The 22,750-nt window shown below is 41.0% G+C and overlaps 1 protein-coding gene across 2 annotated transcripts in view; it reads right to left on the bottom strand.

Annotated features, from left to right (window-relative positions):
• Positions 1-22,390, bottom strand: part of DNAJC5 (DnaJ heat shock protein family (Hsp40) member C5) — a 51,217-nt gene extending 28,827 nt beyond the window's left edge. The window contains exons 1-2 of one of the 2 annotated variants that reach the window (XM_088154108.1): positions 21,849-22,388; positions 1,974-2,052 (exon numbers count right to left, since the gene is read on the bottom strand). The gene's annotated coding sequence lies outside the window, so the exon portion shown is untranslated. Of the gene's footprint in view, positions 1-1,973; positions 2,053-21,848 lie in introns of both variants that reach the window. The other variant, XM_088154109.1, reaches the window with a different exon arrangement.
• Positions 22,391-22,750: the final 360 nt, after the last annotated feature.

Consider the following 22,750-nt stretch of genomic DNA (forward strand, 5'->3'; position numbering starts at 1 on the left):
CATGTCCATCTGGATCTCTGCCCCACCTGAATTTTTATTTTTAGATTGTTTTTCTTTTGAAAATTGTGGGGATGGGGGCTGCAACAAGGCGTTCTACCTGGAAGCATGCCTACTGGCCCAGAAAAAAATGACAAAATCAAACTGAGATGGAGCTGAAGGCATCCTGGGAGGGTGGCAGTGTGGTGGAGAATATTCCTGTGAGTTTGAAAGAGGTAACAATTTACTTGAAGTGAACTTAATCCCCAATGATTACATCCTTGTACTCTTCCTAAGGGCAGTCAGGAAGCTGTTTCCCATTGCTTCTTTCTAGATGTTTTTTCAACATCCCAATCTAACCAACAGCTTGGGTGGATTCTCAGGTGAACCTCCACCCAACAGGGTTGAACCTGTTTGCCATCTGGGTGTGACCTGTCTCCCCCACTACAACAACCATCTTGTAAGTAACATGTTTTCCAAATTCCCAATACATCCAATGGCCCAAAAATGTTGGCAAAACCATGTTTAGAAGAACACACAGAAAATATTATCACTTCATGGTCCCTTAATTGGGCATATCTTAGAGATAAACAAGCAAAAGACCAAATCATTTAGAAGAAAGCAAATGTAGTTAAACATGGTAGATTGCTTAGTCAGTCTTTATGCATGTCACCTTAATACTCTGATTCTTCTACCCTTGCTTTGTACAATTAATTAATAGCACAAATAATCTGGTATTCATTTTTAAAGCTAATAATGCATTTAGTTTTTCCTGCCCTACAACTTTAACCATCATGTTTTACTGGTTGGTTAAACCATTAATGCTTCAAATAGTAGAAAAAACAAAAGCTTTCTTCTAGGTTCTGCAAATAAGCACCAGCCATAATTTATACATTCCATGGAGACTGCATCAGCAACCACAGTCTTTTTCTTTTAACTTTTAAACTCTAACTATCTAGTATATATTTTTGGACTGGTTTTTTTTTCAGCCATCGCTACTGCTCTGTTATGGATGGTATCTTTGGGGCAGTAGAAATACATTTCCTTCCCTGAGATTTTGAATCTGGGGTAACCTGCAGATTTAAACAAAATAAGGACTGCCTCATCTTTCAATTGACAAAAAGGAGCAGAAAAACAGAATGATATATATGGATTTTTTAAAAAATAGTATCCTTTAATAATGTGACTGAAAACTAAATACTGATTTATACCAATATTTATGCACGTTCATCTGTCTTATTCTAATTAATAGTACTTGCAATCTTGCATGTTTCAAGTTTTTTGTATGGAAGGAGTCTGGTAGTACCTTTTTTTATTCTAATAAATTTTATTAAAAGCTATACGTTTGTGAGCTTCAGATCACTTCATCAGATGTGAGTGAGAAGTGAGCTATAGTTCACAAAAGCTTATGCCTTTTAATAAAATTTATTAGCCTCAAAAGATGCTACCAGACTGCTCCTGATTTTTGGCTGCCACAGACTCACATGGCTCTCCTCCTACAATGTCTATGTAGGGATAATCTCTTTTTAAAAAACTAACCAATATAACCATTATGCAGTCTTTTTGATTACAAACTCTTCTTCAGCATAATATACTAACTCCCACATGAGATATTTACTTTATAATACCAGGTCACTGATTGGTTTTTAGCTTCCTCACTAGGATCAGACCACTGCAATGCAAACCTATCAGTCAGGAATGATTGTGTCAATACTTGTTAAATAAGTAATAGTTATTTGTCTTTGCAATCTGGTGTTCTGTGCGCTTTTGCTCAGAACTTTAAGATGCTTCCCTTTCTTTGTTTAAAGAAGCAGTTTTGGCAACAGATGATACCCAGAAAAAATTCTGACCCTTTGTTTCTATCATCGCCCACAAAGCATGCTGCAGATTCTCAACCAGATGCATTAAAGAATCAAAGTCATGCATTCTCTTTCTGCCTTATCATCTGCCTATGAGCTATTTGCAAACCCTGAAAAAGATAAAGAACTTTCACTTACGGAAACAAATCTGTCCTTACGAAACAAGGCAAAACAGATCCTGGAATGAAGTCTTCGCAGATATGAAAGCAAGATTCTCCTAAGGGCAGAACAAAAGGGAATCATGGTCTATTAGATTTCTGATCACTCCAAACGTTTGTCACAGCACTAAACTATTTTGTGCTAAGCAAATACAGCAATTTGGGCTAGCACTATCAACGTATGCAAAGGAAGAGGAACTGGGATTCCACTGCTAGTATTAAAAACCTATACACTCAAAGGTAACACTCATAAACCCACAAAGTAATTTTATGATGAAATTTAGAATGCAGTGAAGCTTCATGTGTTGTTACATGCCACTGTGGAAGGTAATGTGAACAGAGCCAGAGACATGGACAGCCCCTGCTGGGTTTTCAAAATAAATATGGGATGAAATGACAATGGGTTAAATAATTAGTCAAATTACTAACATATTTTTCGACCCATAAGGAAAGCTAAAAAGGAACAATACTAGGAAAAGATTAATATACAAATCAGGGAAATTAATGGACAAATAGAAGGGTTCTCACTAACAGACGCTGTTTAATGCATTGATAGCAATGTAGAATGAAAGGAAGCAGCATTCAGCTGACTGCATAATATTTTTGTTAGAGTCAAATACTCTGCCTTCATCTCCATAAATTGCATTTTGCCCAATGAGAAGTTTATGCTTGTAAATCTACTTTTCTTAACACGATCATGGAGTTTAAAAGGCCCTGTGGTTACCAGAACTCAGATATCATTATTTATTTGTTCATTTAGTACTTTTTGGATTTAGTACAGGACCAGTTACAACATTTGCGAAGAGAGGACTCTTTGGAAAAGACCCTGATGCTGGGAAAGATGGAAGGCAAAAGGAGAAGAGGACGGCAGAGGATGAGGTGGTTAGATAGCATCACTGAAGCAATGAGCATGAAACTGAGCAAACTCAGGGAGACAGTGAAGGACAGGAAGGCCTCGTGCGATGTGGCTCATGGGGTCACGAAGAGTTGGACACGACTTAACGACTGAACAACAACAGTTACAACATTAAAAATGGCAAGCTTTACAATTCCATGTTCCCCTTAAAATAGCACAAAATCCTTCTATTTTGACAATGTTATATCAGTCACATATACAAAAACTGTTACCTTTGGCTAACAACACATAGAGGGTATAGGAGCTGTCCACAGGGTATGGCCAAAAAAGTCCAGATAGCAGCCGTAACAGTGTAATCTAAGCTCGGCCTGCTTTCTACATGCATCGCACATGACACGCGTAACAAACAGGCAGAGCTTGGATCACACCATCAGGGCTGCCAACTTGACCTTTTTGACCACACCCTACAGACACCCCTACCCGCAGTGACCACTACTATAAGACTCAATACCATAGTCACTTGGTTCCTTTTGTGACCATGAGGTGGCCACTCTCCTTTGCAGACAATTTTCAGATACCTCCAAGAAGGTTGCCATTTTTTCCCCAACAGTTATGGCTTACATAAGCTGTCACATTGCTAATTGTTTCAGGCCTGCCTTACACTTTTTTAAAAAAATGTGTGTGTTTTATCTGCTTTATGTAAATGCATTTTTAAATATTGGTCTTAGACTGTAAATAAATAAACTTCAAACCAACAAACACTTGGTATTTAAAAAAAAATAGTCTTGAGATTTTTAATCACCCAGGTCTGGTTAGTATCTAGATGGGAAATTACTGAGCCAATGGCTAGACTGAGAAATTGAAAAAATATCCTGGAATAAGGCAATGGCAAAGCATATCCCTACTTCAGTTGAAAAACAACAGGGAAGTTTCTATGAAATTACCAGGAATAACAGCAAGACCAAAATGTTTTCAGGTAGAATTTTCAACATAATTTTATATTTCACTCCACCTTGTGTAGGGAGTGTAATAGAAGGCCCTCTTACCCTGCCACTGTGTGAACTAGAGACCATGCAAATCTGCCAGCTCCATTTGAAACAGCCAACTGGGCAGAGATGTGGATGGGACGCATGGAAGCTGTCTTGCATTAAACTCTGTACTCCTTAAGATATAAACTCCAGTGGGCATGTCCAGTCCCTTGGGGAGGCATGCATAAAATAGCTTTCTGCATTCCTTTAATATTACGTACTTCCAACAGCTGTTAACACCACTGGCAGAATTCAGTGCATTTTCGTTACTATCAAATCTAAATGCTTATGTTGGAATTTGTCTCTAAATGGGTATTAGCTATCTCAGTGCATTTCGCCACCCCCATCACCCTGAAAACATTTGACCCTGGAGCTCTGAATCACATCTGAACCTGCTGCTTTTACTTTAGAGCAAGCACTTTTGCTGAATTCTATCAGGTACCACTATTGATGCAGAAGAGAGAATCAACAGCAGCAAATAACAGGATGGGTGCTACAGATCAGTCATGTTGGGTTTGTGATACTGTACGCTGTTCCAGTGTCTACTTTTTCTGTAATGAACTTATTAAATGAGGAAGCAGCAGTCACACCGACCACGATTTTGCATAATACTTCTTTCGCACTGTCTCAACAGTATTAAACACTCCATTCTGCAATTTGAACAAGGGGAGACCAGCATGAGAGGCAGACATGTGGGCTTAGAAGCCCACTGTGAAAACATGAGAACCAAAGAGTCCTTTAACTCAATTCTACTAGGAAAAGGACAAGCTTTTCAAATGATACCAATACCTTATGAGATCTATATGAATTACACAAGTTTTTTAAACACTTACAGTCCCTAGGTAGTTTAATTTACTTGTTACACTCACAAAAGCAAGAATTCATCTATAAATAGCTCTGTTGAATTGGTTAACCATAGTAGCCCAAGTATCATTGCTTTAATAGGCTTAGAGGATTAAAATTTAGTTATTTAAATCTAATTGACCAGTGTCTTGTAAAGATTTGTGACCTTGTACTCTAAGCAAAGATATCACACAAATAAAGAACACATTTAGGTGTGAACTCAGGCATCAAAACACTTTGCTTTGATTCATTTATTTTAGGCATTCATCTGCCACTAAAGCCTCTTGGTTAATACTATATTTTCAAGCTCCATAGAGGAAAGTAACACCGCCTTCAATTAATTTACTTTCTGACATCTACAGGAAGCAGACTTTTTAAAGCCAAATGAATTCTGTTCTTAAAACCTTTGTAACTGGGATGGAATCTAAGATTTCATACATGCAAATCAGATCTTTCTGTTACTGAATGTTCTTCTGTAATCATCTATTCTTGTTGGGAAAAAAAATACTGCCCTTCTTTCCAAAAGTGACAAAAATCAAAACAAAACTCTCTACGTACCAGAGAATTTTAAAAGAATTCCTGCTAAAGCTTTAGCCCCATCCCGAAGTATAATTCTCACCATTCTACATCTGAGAACAGCAACTGATCAAATGTTTTCAGCCACTGAAAAGGAGACCAACACATTGGACTTGTGCGCTTCTCCACTTCCCTAAACAACCCAGCGCTCCTTTCTGCCAGGCGATCACCAGATTGTGACTGTGCAATGTGATCTCTAAAGACTTCATGATGTTGCACATGGAGATACCCTCTGTACACAGTATGGCAAAGTATCAGCTGTATGTGAGAACATGCTTCCAAGTGGGATAAGCTACATAAAAACATGAATGCTCCATGACTGGGAAAATAGCAACTACTCTTCTGTCTACAGCATACTTTTCAATAACACTTTCCACTTTGGTTCACCTTTTTGGAAAAAATGAAAGCCAGAAAAAATTCTTCTCCAAAGCAGAATTCTCGCGAAGTTCTCATTAGCAAGATTTATTGGGATGAAATGGATGGGGTTACAAGAATTCCAGCAATGGAACTATTTCCCACTTAGACCCAATGGATCTCTGCATACTCTAGGGCAGAGCCTTTCTAATTCTCCAGCAGCCTTCCTAAGTTCCAGCAAGAAGGCAGGTCTCTTCACTGATAACGGAGAAGCATGCAGCCAACCCTTTACATTACCATCTCCTGATTCTTGATCAAGCTGGAAACCAATTAGTGCATATTTGTTTCCTGAAGCAGAGTTTAAAATGCTGGTTTCACTCTCTGAAGGACCACTTTCTTCATGATTCCTACTGCATCCCCTCAGGAAGGCTAGGGAGCCTTTGAAACAGGGACTGTGGGGGAAATTCACCCTCATTAATCAATTTCATTCAATAAAATCCTTGCTTTAGGAAAGCTATAATTAACTACAACAAATGAAGACATAAGGTTTTATATTACTTTTAATTTCCGTTTGCTAATTTATTTTTTACCCTAAGCTTTTTAATGAGGGAGAACATTAATTCTCACCTGTGGAAGGGACGATGGAGGACATCAACTGCATTTTCTGTGAAGTTGCTAAAAACAAATCTTTAAAAAGATACTTAAAATCTTACAAGACCACCAAAATTTTAAATATTTTGGCTTTCTCACTCAAAATCTTACAAGATTTGGGATGGGAGTACTAAAATATCATGAGATTGGGTGATCTCACACTATTTTGACCATTCATTTTTAAAAAATGACATTACTTTTTATTTCATTTGAGTGTTTATAGCCAGAAACTATAAACTATTGTTGGGGTGGCTGTAACCTTTGTACATTGCTCAGAGTCACTTTTGGGAGAAGGATAATCTCACTGATTGTTTAAATAAATAAATAAGGAATGTATGTCATTGTGTCTGCAGCCATCTCTTGGTTTATATGAGAAGCCAGATGTACTGATCCACATAAAGGAAAAGATTGGGAACTACTGATATAAAAGTTTTTACTTCATTTTCACTTGGGTGAAATTCTTAAATCTTAAATAAAGTAACTCAGTTCAAAGTCAACCTTTTCAAATGTTGCCACAGAAAGGGAAAATACTGTCAAATGTTAAAAGCTTGAAATTATTTATATATGCTTCCAAATTGTGTTGCTTTCCTTCTTTTGTCCCTTTATATCTTTTGCTTTGTTTGATTCATGTACTGATAATTCTTTAAGTATAGATAGTCCTCGCTTACCGACCACTCATTCAGCAACTGTTCAAAGTTATGACGGCGCTGAACAAGTGGTACTTACAACCAGACCTCGAAGTTCCGGCCATCACAGTGTTCCTATAGTTACCTGATCATGATTCAGGCACTTGGCAACCAGCTTGCACTTACAATGATTGCAGCATCCCACGGTCATGTGATCACCATTTGTGACCTTCCCTGTTGGCTTCCCACAAGCAAAGTCAATGGGAAAGCCAGCAGGGAAGGTCACAAGTCACTCTGGTAAGTCCCCCCACAGGCCTTCCTGCACTCGCACCACACCATCCACCCCTGGCCTTCCTGCACTCATGCCCAGCCACCCCATCCATCCCTGGCCTTCCTGCACTTGCACTGTGCCATCCATCCCCCTGGCCTTCCTGCGCTCATTCCACGCCATCCACCCCCCCCAGCTTTCCTGCACTTGCACCCTGCCACACCATCCACCCTCTGGGCTTCCTGCACTTGTATGCAGCCTGCGTTGGCCCTCCCATGGCCTACCCCACTCCCCTGCAGCATTCCCCACCCCATACAGCACCCCTGCACTCCTTACCTGGGACTCCCACTGCTTCCCACTTAATGACTGCATCACTTAGCGTCTTGGGGTTACAAAAGCAACCAGGACTGCCAGGATTCTCATTGCTAAGTGATGCGGTTGTGTGACCTCATGCTTTATGACTATATCATTTAGTGATGGCAATCCTGGCCCCAACTGTCGTCATAACCCGAGGATTACCTGTAATTGTCCTCCTCTACAATAAAAAAAAACTTCCAGTCCAGACCTAAGAGAACAGAGCGTAAAAAATACATCTTTCCAATAAATACAACAAAAATAAACCTTCACGTGGTAAACTTACATTAGAGAACTTACAACGGCCTTCCAAAAAAATGTGCAATTTAGCATCCTCTCCAATGAGGTGCCCTCAAGAAGCATTTGAACCACAACTTCCAGAATTCTCCAGCCAGCAAAGTTGGGGTCCAGTCATTCTATTCTGTCAGCTGTTTCCCAGCAACTTCACTCCACAAAACCTGGTGGAGTTGCTGGGAAACAGCTGACACCTATCAGCCTTCCCAGGTAAACCAGACAAGAAACAACCAGATGAGCTACTTCTATTTTATTGATAGGCTACGTTAAGAGAATCTTGCAAGTCTGAAAGTACAAATCTCCCACCTTCCCTATTTACCATCTAATCAGCTAGCGTGGGTCCTTTCTAAGTTTCTTTCTCTGCCCACTACTCAGTTGCGGGCTCCTCCCCTTTAAGCTGATCATTCCCTGGGTGGCATCTCTCCCCCCCTTCCCAAGGTCATTCTCACATTCCATTATAGCAAATCAGCATTCTGTGCCTGCAGTGAGCACTCAACTACCCCACATTGTTCTGGGGTTCTCTTTGGCTTCCATATAAAATTCTTTTTAAATAATCGTTAGTACTTCTGATATTTTGCTCTGCAAAGAAACACCCTCAAAGATCTACCTGACTTTGCTCTTTTTATATAGCATATAATCAGTAAAATTTGAAAATAGCACAAAATAGGTACCTTTCTTTCCTTTTTCAGCACGTGGAGTGGGTTCATTTAAAACACGTATCATAATATAATACGTATAATAATGCAAGTTACAGGGGATCATAGCCAAATGCATATGCTACTTCCACAAAAGTATGCAATGTACTGCATTTTACACAGCAGGAAAAAAAACTACCCAAAAGATATATATGATTAAGACACAAGTTTTAAAAATCTCTTGTAATACAACATCCAAGACAAAAGCGTTATTAAACCCAAGAATATTAAGACTTATTGTGCTGTCATCAACTATCCATTTTATATCATGAGCAAGCACTAACTCACTGGTTGCTAATAGGTGTATTTCATGAGATGGGCGACTATATAAATTGAATGAATGAATGAATAAATAAATAAAACCAGCAGAGTTTTAAAACAATACCAGCACCTAGGTTCAATTAATTGCTTTTTTGTAAAAAAAAAAAAAATCCAGCACTCTGGTTCCAAAATAATTAAAAGGTCCCTACTTGTGCTCTGGAGAGCTCACTTACTAATTCACTCCTTGCTTTTCATAAGGCTGCAAAAAATATTGGCGGTTTCAACTATAATGCCACAAATCAGTAGAATTTATGCAGCTGGAAAAAGGAATGACTAAATCCAGCTCCTTGCTCCTCTCAAGAATCCCAATTAAAGCAACACCGTCTCTCTGGGTCACTGGGTTCTGCTTTTTGACAGCTCTGTTAGAAACATTTTTCTCACATTGTCAGAATCTGCCTTCCTTAAATCCATTATTCTGTGTCCCGCTCTCTGGAATGAGAAAAAACAGGCCTTAATTGTCTTCTGGATGACATTCCTACAAAGATACTTGAAGATGCTACCATCCCTACTCAGCCTTCTCTTCTGAAAACAAAAGCAAACTCTTTCCATCTCTCTTCATAGGACTGAAATTCCTACTCCCATGATCATCTATGGTCCTGTTTCAATTCCTCTGAATCCTTGTTAAAATTGATGCCCTGATCCAGACCCAAAATCTAAGGTGCAATCTGACTAACACTGAATAAAGTGGATCAACTACTACTCGTGGTTTGAAAAATATACTTCAGTTGAGGTAGACTTTACTTCTGTGTTTTTTTTTCAGTCACATCAAACTGCTGACTCAGATTCAGTTTGTAATCAACTATTATTTGAAGAACCTTTTCACAGATAGTACTGCCAAGCCAAACAGCCCCATTTTGTATCTGGCCATTCAATTTCTGTTTCTTAAGTATATAGCTCTGTATTTCTCTGTTAAATTTAATTGTGTTATTTCCACCCCACTTCTCTAGCCTATCAAGGTCATTTTGAATGTTATTTCTGTCTTGTATAGCCAACCACTATACCATTTCTGAAGACACTGACAATATCTGCCCTCTACCAGTAATCTGCCAATCCACTGTCCAGGATTGACCAGACCATCAGCCAATTCCCTCAGGACCCTAGGGTGTAATTCATCTGGCACTTAAGACTATAACTCATTCCAAGGAAATAGATATGTCCTCTTCTTGGAAGAGAATGAACCATAATTAAAGTTGATTAGTTCTACCTATTCCTTGTAAGCATCTTGCCATCTTCATGGTGGCTGGTAAACCATTTATTTTCTCTTCCTTTTATTTTGAAAATATCTGAATGAGCCCTTCTTGGTATTCTTAAAACCTTTCACCAACTTAAGCTCATTCTGAGTTTAGCTGTTCTGATTTTTATGATGCTCTACAATTTTGGACTAGCTGCTCATTCTTTTTCTTGATGACCTATTCCTCTTTCTACTTCCTGTATATGTTGCCTTTTTTCTCAGTCCTTTAATATAGTTTTTGGGTAGTCCCAGGGGCTTGTGCTGCTGCTCCCCCCCCCCCTTGCTGGAATTGTTTGAAATTATGTTCTGAGCATTTCTTTTTCTTTGGACTGACCAACCTTTGGACCTTTTTTTCTCTATAATGTCTTCCTACAATGGAATCATAATTATCATTCCTCTGGGCTTATAAAAATCCACTTTCTTGTAGGGCATAACTACACTCAGCTTTAGTTTCCCTTAACATTAAGAACATCAGCATTACACGATCACTATCTCCAAATGTTCCTGCTACTTTCATTTCATCAGTTAAGTTTTCCCTAACATTTGGTATTAAATCAAGGATGCTGATGGTTTTGTCTTCATACATTCTCTGACAAACAAAGTCAGCAAGACAGGTCAGGAGGAGCCATTAAGGGCCAGACTTTGTCTTCAGTTCAAGGTAACAAAGTTCCCCCATTGCTACAACTACATGCCTCTTGTAAGATCTCTACTTTGGTTTTGGAAGGGGTCATTCACATCTTCTCAATGATTTGATGGGAGAAACCAACAACAGTATTTTTATTATTTCTTCCACTTATTTTAACTCAGATCCTCTGATACCAAGGTCATTTTCTTGGCTTTATGAGCAGGGATAGATACTTTCAATATGCAGTGCAACTGTGCAATTCTTCTTCCCTTTCTATTGCTTAACTGAACTCATATGTCAAAAGATTTCAAGCTATCTCAGAAGGTCTCAACAAGCACAACAGACTTTTAACACATTGCAACTGTTAATTGATAAGGTACCTGTAATCTGTCTCACATCTGCATAACAAACTTGTCTTCCCCTCCACTTCATCCCAATTTACAGTAAATCCCATATCAGTCCAGCCACTCTATGCATCTGATGAAGTGAGCTATGGCTCACAAAACCCGATGCCTTTTAATAAAATTTGTTAATAGGAAAAGGTACTACCAGATTCCTTCTATTGCTTCTGTTTCTTCAGCTGCTAACATTCCATTTATAGCAGAATTTCCATCAGGTTTTTGTTATTAAATCGTACTTACCTCCCTGTATTAGGTGTTCAGGCTCCTCTTATTTAATTCTCATGAGCTGACCATTAATCTACACACAGCAGAGGCCATGAACATTATGAGCCAATATTATTTCTAATTTATCACTGAGTAGTTTAAGAGGACTGACTCCAGCAACACTCCCACATGCTTTTCCATGTGGGAACTTTTACATTCAATGATTTGTAATATAATATCTATAGCATAATCAATTCGAGTAAGTGGCCCAAAGTTAAAAATGACAAAATAACATCCAAAACGTAAGTTCTAAGATCAAGAAAGTGACAATAAGTAACTAAATGGTCACATTCAGGCATCCAAAGTCCTCCTAAACTATTATACTTTTATAATTTCCTAAACCTATACATAATATACTGTTAATACAAAATGGCAAATGCCATTTAACTAAATATGCCATACAGCAGACTGAAGCAAAAATAAAATCTAGGTTCACATATATTTTGATGGTTAATGATAACTAAGAAAGTGATCTCAGACAGCTCAATAAAAATATCAATTCAATGTGCAGCAGTTTTTTTGAGAGAAAAGGATGTTTTAAATAAATCACTTTTTTGAGTGTGGGCCTTTGAGTCAGTCTTCTTCTGGCAACTACACAGACAAATCCCTGCAGGTTTCTTAGAAGCAATTTTAGAAGTGATTTGCCCTTGACTTCTTCCTAGGGCAAAGAGAGAGGGGCTGGTTCAAAGTCACCCAGCTGGTTTGTGCCCAAAGCAGGACCAGAACTCACAGTATCCTGGTTTCTAGCCTGGTGCCTTTCACTAGCTCTCAAGAAATCACTACAAAAGGAATAAAAAACAAAATTACCACTATTGCGATGCTTCCATTTGAATGTATGGTTTACAATCCACACTTGGGATTATCGTCTGCAATTGTAGTCCCTCAATGGAAAAGGCCACGATAGCAAGAAACGGTATAAAAAGGAGCTGGCAAAATGGGGAAGGGCAGGAACACCTTTGCTTTGAGAAGCATGCAGATATCTGGAACTTTCTAATTTAGAAAAATGGTTAATTCTTGGAAGCAGGTGCTTGGAATAAACATAACAGAAAGCTATTCCTTCATGCTTTGCTTGCAAGCATCCCAAGAAGCTTTTATTAACCATGTTGGTAGCAGAATGCTAGTAGGCCCTACCTTCTAATTTAGCATTGCTCCCGCCAAAATTATGGAAACAAGAACACAGCAGATGTCTGGGGTTTTAAGTCTTATTATTTCTTATTGTTTTGGATCAGTATTATTGCAACACATTCTCCTTCACACATACTCAACTCCCAAATAATTATCTTGACCTGAGCAACTGGTGTGATTTTTAATCCAGTTTCCAATGTTTTACAAGATGGTTAAAACCATGCCTACATCTTGCCCATATATTATACAGAAATGCCTGCTATGTTTGTAGACTGCCCCTATCAACAATAGATCTGTTCATTTTAGAAATGTATGTACTGCATCTTTACCACCAGTGAATATAACTAACAAAAAATTCAGTACAATGTAAGTTAATATTTACATGAAATCATGACATATTAAAGTAAACAACACACTTAAAAGGACAAACCTAAATATAAAAATACTTCACAGTCCTTCAGGATAGGCCAAGTCAGGAAACAGACTCTACATGTAATACTGGAACTCTACTGATATAGTCTGGAGTAGCAGAAACTTGAAAATCTGACTGTATTTTCCTTCCTTCCCTCCCTCTTATATTCCAGAGAGTTAAGGCGCAACTAGCCCGAATTCCTTTCTAATGTTTTCTTCTTGTTCTGAGCTTAAATCATATTTTGATAGCTGCCTTTGCATTGTTTCTCAAGGTCATCTCTGTGGTTCGCTATACTATTATATCTATCTTGACTACCTTTTATAATATCCATGCTAATAAGACTTTCATTCAGTGCTGAAATGACTAGAGTTTTATCTTAAGAAAAGTGTCCTATGTGGCTACCTCAATGAAACATATCACAAGGTCAGGTATCTAGGTATCCTCTGAGAACCACTTCAGTGGGGTAATCTCAAAACTTAAGATTCTCAACTTCACTGCTTCACTGTTCATTCACTGCCATCAGTATTGTACAGGAACAGTTCTCAAACATTCCCCATTGTAAGAATGCAACCACGGGCATCTATGTTCTTGGTGCTCCTTAATTTAATATTTATAGACAATCAATCTGTTTTCGGCATATGTGTTTTTAGAAGTCTGTGGTAGTCAATAAACTAAAGAAACTATGCCAGGTATTTTGTATGGATTTTCTCGTTAGAATTCAAGACTATCTTACATAAGCTAGCTGAGTTAATTATTCTATTTGGTGCCATTAAAGCATGTTGCTGTCAGAAAAATGAGAAACAGAAAGGGAGTATTTTAACTGGAAAAACTTTCATTTGCAAGTTTATGGTACATTCACACTGGAGAGATGCAATTTTCTTCCATGCTGGATAAATATTAGCAACTTGCAATCCATCCATCCATCCATCCATCCATCCATCCATCCATCCATCCATCCATCATAGCCGCCCATCTCACATTCATGACTCTGGACAGCTTACAATTAAAACATACCAAAACAACAAATAATAAAACAGCCATACAAACAATACAAACATTAAAAACAATTAAACAATTAAAAGCCATGCAGTACAATCACCAGGAGAGCACAGCCCTTCAAGAACAGTACAGCCATTTTATGGGCTCCACACCACTCTCTGATCCCCAGACCAGATGGCAAAGCCAGGTCTTCAGGCCCTTCCAGAAGGCCATCAAGGTCAGGGCCAGCCTGTCCTCGGGGTGAACAATGTTCCACAGGGCAGATGCAGCAGCAGAAAAGGCCCTTCTCCTGGGTTCCACCAGATGACATTTTCTAGTGGATGGAACCCTCAACAAGCCTCTTCTGCTGGACCTGATGGGACAGATAGATGTCACTGGGGAGAGGCGGTCCCTCAAACAACCTGGCCCCATGCCATGTAGGGGTTTACAGACTTTCTTATCAACTTAAGACTAGTTAAGATCTTAAGGTATTTTCAATACATAACACAAAAAAGCTATACTATATCATGAATCTATGGATTATAGCTCATCTGCCAATTCTGAATATGGATAAAACAATCTATATATTGCTTTCATTCATGTGAAGATGACAAAGAAAAAGGAATGTGGTACATTTCTATATTTTAAAGTTTGAAACAATATCCTCAAATTCATGGAAATTGAAACCAACTCTTAAAGGGAAAAATGAACACAAAGAAACATTACATTTTTAACTGATTACTGAATGTATACCCCAACTTTCTATTCATGTGAAAACCTAAGCCAGCTTAAAATAATTTTAAAAATTCAAAAATAAATATTTGCCACCAGATTTTTACATTTTTCTCTAAAAACCTTCTTAAAGCTGATCTTCTTAACACTAGACTGTAAAACTTAAACATTCAGCAAAGAAAAAAGTCAACTTTCATGTTTGCAAAGCTAACAGACTAAGATTAGCACCAGTATTAAAAAGCAAGAATTGCCACTCACTCAAAAATTGGTATGTGAATTATTTATTTCCATATAACATTTTCCATAAACATTACACCATGGAAACATTTTCAACAGTCTGCCTGTGCCCCCAATAAAAGGTCTTTAAAGCAGAACTACATGTTACGCACAAACATTTGTAGCCCCTTCTCAACAGCCCTTTTTTCCCTCACCAAAGTAGTAATTTTAGAAGAGAGGTATTTTCCCTTAAGTTGTTGCTTTCTCCCCAGTTTCATTTCTCCAAAAGTCTATTTATCTCATTGAAATCCTACAGGGAAAAAGAGTAGAGGAGGACAAAAAGAAAAGAAAAAAGAAAAAGTAGTGCAGCAAGCAAGAAAAGGTTGATGTACACCTCTACCTTCTCTCCCTCTTCCATTTCTCTGCTTCTTACAATCTTGAAAACTGATTTTTTTCCAAGGGGGAAAATATCCTTCCAAAAGCATATTCAGCCGAAAGTCAGAAGACGCTCAACTAAACCAACTCTGGGAAAGAAACTGAACTTGAGTGTTCATTATTATATGCTGGACAGCTCCACCAGAGATGCATCCAAGAGAAAGAGCCCATTTCTTAAACTACCATTGCTATTATTATTACAGTACTATGGACATGATTCTCAGACTGAAAAGGCAACATTTTATTTCTGCCTAAGATAGCATTCATAAAGCACAAAGACAAAGCCACATTAAAAATGGCAGGAAGATAACTTCACAAATTAAGTAATTTAATAAACCATATTCATTTATTCTCATTTGGAAGCTGAACTTCCCCAATCTCTTGCCTCCTAGGTAAATTGGATCAATTCTCAGTATCTTCAGCCAGCAGGACCATCAAATAAAATTTCAGTGTGGGTACACTCCACATACCCAGCCACCAAATAAAATGTGCTGATAAGCAGCTCCTCAGCAACCCCCACTCATGCTGTCGCTTCACGTCTGCCCTCCAAACAATAGCATTTAATATTTAAAACTTCATTCTTGCTCAACAATGCTCAGTGCAGCTTTCTCAGATGCTGCTTTCTAGAGATGTTGGAGAACTGGCTCTTATACTCAGAATTACAAAAGTAGGAGTCCAACACATCTCAAAGGAAGCAGGTTGGGGAACAGTGTGTTAGAACTAGGTTACCTGTAAAGTCCTTGGCAGTTCTGACACACCTGAGATTTGGAATGAATAAACCAATGAGCATAAAATGGATTATCTAGTGCAGTGTTTCTCAACCTCAACAACTTTAAGATGTGTTGACTTCAACTCCCAGAATTCCCCAGCCAGCATGTACAGACCTCAACTCATTTCACTACCAACAAATGTGTGAATAGCTACTTGTGTTAACTGAATCTTGTAAGATGCCAATGTGCAAATTTGCGGCAAAAGCAAACCCACCCCCAGTAACAATTTTGTTCAGGTTCTTAATTCTATATTATTGAAATACATACAAATTCATATAACCTGCTACATGCCCAAATAAATCATATTATGGCTTATTGTGATCCCTGGTTTATATGACAAGCTAAAATAATGGAGTTTTCACAACACACTACACACCCTTCTAGCCTAGTTAGTGGTCTGCTTGCATTCAGTCACTACAAATCTAAGTGCCGTGCCTTGCCACATTTGTACAGAGAAGGATGAAGTGTGAGGTTTGACTTGAAAATGCAACTGATCCATAACAAAATTAAGTATCATATTATAAATATTCTATAGCCTTTAATATCTTTGTTTACTCTGCTTATAGGAATTATCTAAGAGCAGATGAGGAAAGATTATTTATTTATTTATTTAATTTCTACGTCCACCCCAAGAGTCTATCAAATGAAGCCAATATATTAATATTATCATTCTTATACTAAGAATGACTGCCACAGCTCCCATTATTTCCAGGGTAGGGAACAAGGATACTTTTCTATCTGGATCACTTTTAAACAACTCTAAGATGCCACCAGACAGCAATAAGTTACAATCAAAGGAAGGAAAGCTTAGCATAACTTAGCAATCGCTTCCTTGTTATATGAGGAACTAAACAAGTTGCCTAATGAGAAAACCATAAGGTAGTTCAACGAATGAATGTTGCCAGACCCACAGCTGCTGAGGTATGAAAATGCAAGAAACAAAACTCAAGATAGTTTTGTTTCCTTTCCCTGCCTATTAATTCAACCTGCAAATGCACCCTGAGAATTACTTAGGTCCCACTCCACAGAAGGAGAATTGGGGAACAGAACAAAAAATATCAAAGCAGCAACTGCCACCATTAATGGGGTTAGGAATGCTACTTTTTCTCAATTTCCAGCTCTACTTGAGGAAAAGCAGAGATTGCTGGCTCCTTAGGGCTGGAGATCTTGTAAGGATACCTTCTCCAATATAACATCCCCCAGACGTGTTTGGACTATAACTCCCAGAATTCGTAAGGAATTTCTGGAGAGTTCTGGGAATCCTAGCACATCAAGGGACTGCTGGGCTAGGGAGGGCTCTTTTATGAGTTGGAACTGGCAGTAATGAAAAATGCTTGAAAAAGGAGAGGAAGAAAGGTATGCAAATCCACATCTGAAGATTATCCCCTCCCATTCCATAGGATCATTCCTATCAACTATTCCACAAGAACACGTTTTTAAAAATAGATTATTTTATTTGTAATTATTGATGCTACTTGTACTCAACCTTGGTAGGGCTGCTATCTGGAAAGGCAGGATGTGATAAATTAAATGAAAATATTGTGCCTGGGAGGCCCACACACATTTGCACAGGTGTATTCATCTGAGCTGCATATTCAGCTTGCAAACAGAACATCAACAGAAGTGGATGTGAAGGATTTAAGACAGTCATTCTTGCCATTCTAAGTTAAACTGGAACAACAAATTGCTTCATATCTTCAGTAGGCCTTCTATTTCAAGGCAACTATCATGCTCAACACTAGGTCTACCAGGCTTTTGACCGGGAAAGAGCAAAGTTGGAATAAAGAAAAAAAAAGGCACATGAAAGGCCCCAGAAGAAGGCCATGTGAACTGCTTCTCACTTTCCAGTAGTTCTACAACATCCTCAGAGACCCATCATTTCCTCCTACATGGGGGCCTGTGATTCATGATTGCTTGGTTCACAAAATAGAATCATCTGAATTTGGAGTGACAGAAACATAGAAAGCAAGCCAGAATGGGGAACAAAGCACTTTGAGGTTAGTCCAAGTGGGGTGAGCATTGCAAATGCCTGAGAAAACAATGCATAGACTGAAAGGAGAACCCAACATAATATTCAATAATGGATGCAAGCTGTTAATTCTGAAAGAACTTTGTTTTGCAAGTGTTTATTAAGACAAGATGGAATGCTGGTTATCAGCTTGGCTGGCTTCTAAAAATGGTTGGACTAATTCATGGAAGTCCTGGGGATCCATGGCTCTTAGCCTTGATAGGAGTGGGACTGCCTCTGAAGGCCATCAGTGGGCTTCCTTGGGCAGTTGGCTGGCCACAACTGACTGCTGAACTAGATGAGCCAGGGCATTGCTTACGTTCTTAACAACAGTCTCATAACTTATCAATGTTTATAAAGATTCCACCTCATCTTTCAAACACCAAGATCAGCCTCCTGTCCTTTTCAATACCGCCACATGCACATATGTCTGAATTGCACACTTCCACTCCCCACAGCCTACATAAACAGATTCCTAAGGGCACAATAAAAGACAGCACAGGCAGCTTGAGAGCTCTCTCATTCCAAAATACAAGAGAATAGTATTAATTCCATTAAAAAAAAATGTGCTGCACAAAATGTGATAATAAAGCGCTTTGGCCTCAACATTTGTGCAACACACAAGGCTTGCCTCAGAAAAACAGCAGGCCTAAATCAAAAACCAAAGCTCAAGTATTTTACAATCCTTCCACAACCCAGTGTCTCATTAGAATAGCAAGAAAAAAAAAAAAAGTACCACCATATAAAGTTTTAAAAGCTAGCTACAAATGTGCCTGACAGTAAATATTCTAAACTTGCCCAATTTTGTAAGGAAGGATGCTATGACTCTACTACAGTCAAATGGGGTTAATTCAGGGCGCAAAAGAAAATGTCCCACTAGCAAAAAAGGCAGAAAAAGGAATTAGTCACAAAAGACTTTTAAAAATCCCATTCTGGAGAAAATAGCATAGCTATAGCTTCCATCGATTAAACCCTGAATACATTCAGTTGACACACCTCGAAAATCCCAAGGTACGGAATAGAAATTGACCTGAAAGTTAACGGGATGTTCTATTATCAGAGGAGTAGAAACAGCAGAAACTTCATTTCAGATAAGATCTGATTAAAACAACAACTCAAAGCAACATGTAGCAAAAACTGAAATAACATAATCTACAGTATTCCAGAATATGTGTTGGAGAGAGGATGATTACAATCAATTAGAGGAGAAACACAGAAATATGGGGAACAAGGAAATGTTGGGAGTAAAGTACGTTGAGGTTGGTCTTCATGCAGATGAGCATCACAAAGGCCCAAGAAGACAAGAAGTTCAAAAATGCAGGAAGAGAACTGAATTTAGGATCTTGTCAAGAAGCTACTTTAGCCAGGCATCTCCAAGAAGTCTGGCAGACCTATTACCAAAATGAACAGAAGAATTTGGGGGATGGAAATATAATCAACTGGACATTTTTTCATCTCCTGTTTTTCTCGCAAAGTTTATCTCCCTTTCAATACAAAGAGAAAATAAGATGTGCTAATTCAATTAGCTTTATGCAGAACGGTAAAAAAAATGAATCATGCACCACTGGCAATATCCAATTTAATCCCATATGTTGAATGGTTCCACTGGCCTTCAGTCAAGAGTCCTGGAAACCACAACAGACTTTAACTGCCGCCAAGGGGATGGTAGGCAACTGACCCAGTTTGTAGCCTTCATTCCTCTTGTAAAATGGAGAGAAATGAAATTCAGAGGCAGTAAAGATTTCAACAGTAAGGGGCACCCTATGTCTGAAATAGTTTACAATGACTGCTCCTTTCTGACCTCCCTTCCAACTGAGTTTAAATAACAAATTAATTAATGAGGAGCAGGTGGCAGCCAGGGTCAAGAGTGCCTTTGCACAGCTCCATCTTGTATGCCAACTGCAACCTTTCCTGTAATTTGTGCCTTGATTGGCCTACTGTGATGCGCTCTGTATGGGGTTGGCCTTAAAGGGCATTTGGTGGTAGAAGCTGTTCCAGATTGTACGGGTCCACCTCAAGGCACCAATATAACAGCTCTATTTTGGTTTCTGTGGTGGACCACCTTCCCCCAAATAACATTTGTCCCCCCTCCCCACTTAAGATAAAATAGGGCAGGATCTTTACAGGTCCTCTCGATTAGAGATTGCCATGTACAGGGACCACAGAAACAGGCCTCTTTGGTTGTTGTTCCCCTCATCTGGAATGGGATCCCCCCCAGATAGAAGGCCCTCTATTTCTTCAAGCACGGCTGCTGTGACTATTCCTCCAGATTTACTTTTAATTGGTTTTTTGGATAGGGGAATGTTTGATTCCTAGCATATCTGGATGTTTTATAATGTATGATCTTGGTTTTAACCCTTGATTGTTAAATATTTATTTTAACCCCACCTATGGATTTGCTCAGAGTCAGTTGACTGGAAGGGCCTATAAATTCTGCCAGTAGATAATTAAACAAATTTTTGGTAATTAAAGATGTTGCTGTAGCTCACCACTGAATGACCAATCTAGCTCAGTCTTTGCTTCGGTAACCAGCCACTGTGTCTTAATGAAAGGCACTCTCACCATTGCATGTCCCAAGGAGAAAATTGCAGCAATAAAATAGCCTGAACTGATAAAGGCAGATTTTATCCCACACTGCTTCGAAGTGATGTACTGACTTAGTCTTTTCCCCTTGAATACACAGGATATTATAGAACACGCTACCCAAAATTCAGAAATGAATAGCAAAAATTAGCAATATATTTATTAATTGTGATATTGCAAACCGATGCCTCACTAGATAGCAGGCACGCAAGACATAAAGTTGGTACAAGTCCCTCCTGTGTTACGTAGCACCAGCGTTCAGCCTGATGGCTTTGCTTTTTCTCCAGGAAGAGCCAATAATTCCAGCAACAGGGATAAACTGACTGGACTGGACCATCAAGTCTGTAATTCTGAGACACGGATAAAATATAGGAATGACGCATGTCTCTGATTCTTCATCCTCGCTCCTTGGGATCTGGTTAGAAACAGCATCAGCCGCTGAACACTCAGCACCAGGAAGGCACAAAGTGAAGCTACATCCTCCATCCTACCAAATTCAGCTGCTGTTAAAGGACCCTATCACGAAAGTCAAATAAAATGCATGGATTTGGAAGAGTCACGAATCAGGGGGGCCACACTGGACTCTCCGTCCCTCCCTCCCAAATACACAACAATCTGAAATGCAAGCCCAGCATGTATGCAATTTGGTTTTGGGTTTTTTTCCCCCCAAGCCTTTATCTTTACCCGCAAGAGGGGAGATCAAGCAGCTCCTTCCAGCAGACCAGGCCCAAAGGATGCGCCGCTCCGCAAAGGGCTGACGGAGGTTCCCGAGAATAACCGGGGGCCCTTCCGTGCAGAACCCAGCGGCCTCTCGAGCACCCCAACCCAGCGTCGGAAAGACAGACCCGGAGAGCGGGGAGGGGGCTTCCCGGCCCAGCAGCTTCCTCCCCATCCTGGGGGTTTTCCTCGGCCCGCCCGCGGCCCCTTCCAGCTGCTCCGGCTCCTCCTCCTCACCCCCGCCAGCAAAACCTGCAAAACGTCCGGGGAGGGGGCGCCGGATGGGCGCGAGAGGCGCCCCGCCCAACGCCGCCCGTCCCGGGTCCTCGGGGGGCTGAGCGCGGACGGCCCCGGCTGGGCCCCCCATTCCTCCTCCTCACCCTCCCGCCGCCCCCTTTTCCCAAAGCGCGCCGCGCTCCCTCCCGCCCCACTGCGCCACCGTCGCCTCGCCTCGCCCCCTTCCCTTCCCTTCCCTGCCTCGCCGGCCCTCACCTGCCGAAGCCGCCGCCTTCACCTTCGCCGCCGCCCACGGGCGGCCTCGGGGAGCCGCGAGGCGAGGGGGCGGGGGCCGGTCCCGCTCAGCCGGGGCGGCGGGAGGAAGTCGGGAGGGAGAGGGCCGGCGAAGGGGGCAGGCAGGCAGCCGGCCGGCCGGTGCCAACCGCCAACAACCCAGAGCGCTCGCGCTGTCGACCAGCCCGCCCGGACACCAGCGACGTGCGCGCCCGCGAGGCCGGCAGGAGGCCGAGCAAGATGAGGCGGCGACGGCGGCGCACTACCCCGACAGGCGCGTGAGGGCGGGCGGGCGGGCGCGCCTCCGCTCCGCGGTCTCTCAAGCAAGGTTTGGCGCAGGCGGCGACGGCGACGCGCGCGCACGAGGGCGAAGGGGCGCGCTCGGGCGGAAAAATGACAGTTAAAAATAAAAATGAGGAGGCGGGGAAAGGGGAAGCGGCCGTCCACGGAGGGCGAGGGGGGAAAGCGCCGGCGGAGCCGGCGAAGGGCAGCCGTGGGACAGACCGGCGGAGGCGCGGCGGGCGCGCCCACCTCCTCAGGCGCGCGGGGAGCGTGAGGCGCGCGGACGGGGAGGAGGGAGGGGAGGAGCGCCCCTCCCCGCGCATGCGCACAAGACCTCGCTGCGCGGGAGGGGATTCCTGGTGGTTTCCCGGCCGGCGTGGGCATTGCCGAGGCGCAGCGCTTCTGCGGCAGGACGCGCCGACCCCCGCCTCGTGTTCCGGCCCTGGCTGGCTGGCTCGTTGGGGATGATAGGCGCTGGGGTACTCCGGGGTTCGTTGGAGGGGGGTGCGAACAAAAAGGACTTTGCCGTCCCGTTGCTCCTTCCCCGGGCCGGGGGCGGGTCAGAGAGCCGCGAGACGGACCGGGAGCGGGTTGCTCGCGCC

The sequence above is a fragment of the Python bivittatus genome, unplaced genomic scaffold (assembly GCF_059951505.1).
Source record: "Python bivittatus isolate LINGU-HERP-01145 unplaced genomic scaffold, Pbiv_v1 ctg000700_np1212, whole genome shotgun sequence".
Classification (NCBI taxonomy): Eukaryota; Metazoa; Chordata; class Lepidosauria; order Squamata; family Pythonidae; genus Python; species Python bivittatus.